Source organism: Lipotes vexillifer, unplaced genomic scaffold (assembly GCF_000442215.2).
Source record: "Lipotes vexillifer unplaced genomic scaffold, Lipotes_vexillifer_v1.1 scaffold61, whole genome shotgun sequence".
Lineage (NCBI taxonomy): Eukaryota > Metazoa > Chordata > Mammalia > Artiodactyla > Lipotidae > Lipotes > Lipotes vexillifer.
The window spans coordinates 2662844-2667536 of record NW_006787051.1 but is presented as its reverse complement, the minus strand read 5'-3'; the positions used below and the strand labels follow the sequence as shown (position 1 = coordinate 2667536).

At 39.1% G+C, this 4693-nt stretch overlaps 1 protein-coding gene across 3 annotated transcripts in view; it reads left to right on the top strand.

Moving 5' to 3' along the window:
* Positions 1-4693, top strand: part of DENND5A (DENN domain containing 5A) — a 111068-nt gene that overhangs the window by 91321 nt on the left and 15054 nt on the right. The window lies entirely within an intron of this gene.

Below are 4693 nucleotides of genomic sequence, written 5' to 3'. Positions count from 1 at the left end.
CCATTGCGGAGCACAGGCTCTGGATGCGCAGGCCCAGCGGCCACGGCCCACGGGCCCAGCCGCTCTGCGGCACGCGGGATCCTCCCGGACCGGGGCACGAACCCGTGTCCCCTGCATCGGCAGGCGGACTCCCAACCACTGCACCACCAGGGAAGCCCTCATGCATTTTTAAATTTGAAAAGAACTTGAAAAGTTTTCAAAAGCAGTTTTATTATGGAAAAATTAGGAAATATATGTAAGTATCCAGCAGATATTTATTTAGGGCCTGCAGTGTGCCAGGCACTATTGTAGGTACTTGAGATACCTCAGTGAAAAAAGCAGATCAAGATCTCTGCCCTCCTGGAGTTTTCATTCTCATGGGCATAGAGACAGTCTACCTCATCTGTCCTTCAAAACATTTTTCTGTACACATATGCCCATGTACAGCTGTATATTTAAAAATCCAACAGAACTGCAACGAGATACCTTTTCACATCTACTAGGATAGCTAAAATAAAGAAGACAGACAATAACAAGAGTTAGTAAGGATGCAGAGAAACTGGAACCTTCAGATATTGCTGATGGGAATGTAAAGTGGTGCAGCCTCTTTGGAAAACAATCTGGCAGTTCCTTGAAATGTTAGAGTTATCATATGACCCAGCAAGTCCACTTCTAGCTATGTACTCAAGAGAAAGGGAAAACATGTCTATGTAAATATGTGTATGAAAATGTTCATATTCCTAGCAGCATTATTCCTAATAACCAAAAGTTGGAACAACCCAAAAGTCCATAAGCTGGTGAATGGATAAACTGAATGTGGTGTATTTATACAGTGGAATATTTTTCAGCAATAAAAGGAATGAAGTGTGGATACATGGTACAATATAGATGAAATTTGAAAGCATACTAAGAGGAAGAAGTCAGTCACAGAAGACCACATAGTGTATGATCTCATTTCTATAAAATGTCCAGAATAGGCAAATCCATAGACAGAAAGTAGATTAGGGGTTGCCACAGGCTAGGGAGGGATAAGGAGTGACTGCTAATGGGTTTTTTTGTGTGATAAAAATCACCTAAAATTAGGTAGTGGTGATGGTTGCACAACTCTGTGACTATACTGAAACAGATTTTTTTTTTTTTGGTACAGAACTTTGTACACTTTATAAGTATGAACTTTATGGTAATGTGAAATATGTCTCAATAAAGCTGTTTTTTAAAAAAATCCAAATGGGATCATACTGTACATAATGTTTTGGAACTTGTTTTTTCTTGCCTCAGAATATCTTTTCCATGTCCTTAACTAATTAGGTGATAGTATAGTAAGTGTTTAAGAGCTGAGACTATAAATCAGATAGTCCTGGGTTTAATTCCTGCTTTAAGTTTATGAAACTGAGCATGGTACCTAGCTTCTCTAAGCTTCTGTTTCCTCATGTGTATGATGGAATTTTAAAAGAACCACCTCTGTAGGATTCTTGTGAGGATTTGGTAAGATAATTTGTGTAAAGCACTAAGCTCAGAGCCTGGTATCTGGGAGTTTCTCTGTAAATGTTTGTGGTTATTCCTCTAAAATCTCAGTTTTAATTGTTTCCATTGTATAGATGTGCAGTACTTGAATCAATCCTTTATTATTGGTTGTTTGAGTTATTTCTGATTTTTCAGTATTACAAACAGCACTGTGATTATAGATTTTTTAAAATGTTAATAATTGTGTATCACATCCCTAAAATGTTGAGAGTCTTGTAGTATAGTAGCAACACTGTGAGCTAAAACCTAACTTTCAGGATTGTTATGATAATTAGATGTAGTAAAAAAAGTACCTGGCATGCGGTGGGTATGCAGCACATGACAGCTCTTACTATGTTGGGTTCTACATGAAGGATTTCTGTTTCTTTCCTTTTCTCTGTAATAAATGAGTAGAATATACATAATCATTTTATCATTTTCTTTGAAGTTTAGCAAGCCTGGCAATATAGTTGAGCTCTTTCGTTTTTTTGGTAAAACATATGCCTCTCAAAACTTCTTGATATTCTCCATAAAAGTCTTCAGGGAGTTAGTGAGGCATTAAAAAAATGATAATACCATATCATCACAGGTGTTTTAAACCCTGAGGCTTTGCAGCTATATCCTTAAAAGAATTCCCATAGCTTGAGGAATTTCTTTTGGAGCCCCTTTGATCCCCCTCTCAGTTTGGATAGACAGAGGCTACTTACTGGTGAGAAACCAGTAGAGAAATAGTGGGGGCTTTTCAATTGAGGTTACATTTTGTTCTTAGTCCTGCTTTTGGAGCTCTAAAAGTGAACCACTGACAGTGTCACAGAAGGAAGTGAGGCTCTGTGCCTGCTGGTAGGGATTGTTCAGTTGGGGATTGAAATCCCTGACTGTCTTTGTGAGGTTCCTACAGCATGTTCTCCTTAGGCCTCCATTTTGTTACCCTGTGTTTAGACTACTTTTCTCCTGCTGAGACATTCTTCAGTTATGTTGCAGTCCAGGGATTATAACCTGGCTCCCTGGTCTCTTCCATCCTGTACCCGATTGCGATCAAATTCACTCTCAGAGGGTGATCTTATCAACCCCCTCTGAATCAATCCTTTATTATTGGTTGTTGAGTTATTTCTGATTTTTCTGATTTTTGGGGCACGTCACTGAGCAACTACCCATTTTCTGATTTTTGGGGCACGTTACTGAGCAAACTACCCATAGTATCTGCTTAGAAAGTAGAGAGAACCCAAACCGCAGTTTTTGCTGCTGGCCTCGTAGCTTTTGTTATTTGCTGCCTGCAGGGCTGCCTGCCGCAAGTCCTCATAAAAACCTCTGTTATCCTCACCATTCTCTTTGGCTTTCGGTGACATTTTCCGAGGACATGGACTTTCTCCTTTAGTATATTTTCTGACAATTAAAGGTGAGGTTTGGTTTTTTCATACTGTTTTTGTAACTGCTGCCATTTGAGGACTGGTAAATGAAAAGGGGTTGTTTCTCATCTTTCATGCATGTGACATTCTTGTAGAATCTGGTGCTATATATTGTGTGGTCACATTCCCAAATGGGTAGTGGGACTGTATTGAATCTTGCAATCCCAATCAGCCCCTTTGCAAAAGAGGAAAAGAACAATCCATGTCTCTTGAACTAGAAAACCCCCAGTGCCCTGTCACTAGGCTTCAGCCCAGCTGCTGCTCTCACTCTTGCCCTGGCTCTCCCTCCTCACCAGTGCAATCACTGAGCACCCGGGCGTCCTTCTGGCACAGTGGCCTGGTGTTGCTCTTGCCTTTGGCTCTTCGGTGTCATTGCATGTGAGGACTCTCTGGTGACCAGCTGTACTTTACTTCCAGATAGTTCTGTTAAGGGAGGCTGCTTTCCTCGTCTGCCCAGATTTGGGGGATACAGTGATGAAAAAGGCTGTCTGTGCCTTTTTAGGGGCCTATGCTATGGTTTCAGTAAATGGATGGATGAATGGGTTTCTAGAAGTTGTATTACTAAATCAAAGAGCATGAATATTTTAAGGTCTCGTATTGTCTTCTACATACATTGTATTAATATACGAGTTAGTAACAGTTTAGGAGTAGTCTGTCTCATTGATGTTGTTGAACAGCTGTTTTCTCAAACGTTTGGTAATTCAGTGAATTTAAAAAAATGGTCTTGTCTAGTTTTAACTTGTGTGATTTTTAAAGAACTGCCATTGAGGTTGTTGGGTTTTAAGTTGGTTAAATCTTGTAGGAAAGCCAAACTTACAGCAAGTTTATGTCAACAGCTTGCTGATCTATAGATGAGGGTTTTTTTTCCATTCAAATGCTTGATTTTTTTTTCCCCCAAAACAGATCAAGTTGGAGGTTAAAAATAAAACAGATCCTCAGTATTCTCAGGGGGAAAATCTTGAGACCTTAAATCCTCACATTCATTCCAGAGAATAAAATTTTCTTCAGAAAATATAACTTCAGAAGTTAAATGCTCTCTTCCAGAAGCAGCCATATAGCATCATCATTAACAGCAATGGTTCTAATATTAGATATACTTAAGCTTGCCCAACACTCTACTTCCTAGCTGTGTGATCTTTTACAAGTTACTTAGTCTTTCTGATCCTCAATTTGCTCTTTTCTAAAGAAAATGAGGGTAGAGGTACCTACCTTTTAGGACTGTTGAAAGCATTAAACAGAGTATTGTATTTTAAACATATAACATAGTGCTTAGTTCATAGAAAAATTCAAGACGGTAGCTTCTGTCATTATTACTCTTTTATGAAATATAGAAACTAAGTGACTTATAAAATGATCATAATAAATCCTACTATTAAAACAAACTTATACTACATTTATATTATATCAACTATATAGGAACATTTACCATGAATCTGAAATAAAGTATTTAATCCCATAACAAGGGTCACTGTGTACTGAAGGATGACTAGAAAGAGACAAAGCAGTTGCTGGGTGACCAGCTAGGCTTATTCACTATGTAGGCAAATTGCTTCCTTATGTCAGGCTTGAGAATGCTGTTCAGATTTGTGCCTTGGTAAAATGACAAATCACTGCGTGTCTCCAGCAGTTTAAACTGCAGCTTTTATATTTTCAAATGCCAAGGTTCTGCTGTGTTGACTATAGTATATCTCAGATTTGCAGTTAGGTACCGGCCTCCTTTCCTGCAGGCTTCTTCAAAGTACCTTCCACAGTAAATCCCCATCCTTGTGATGACTTACCCTCCCTAGGCTGCACTAAGGGCAGGA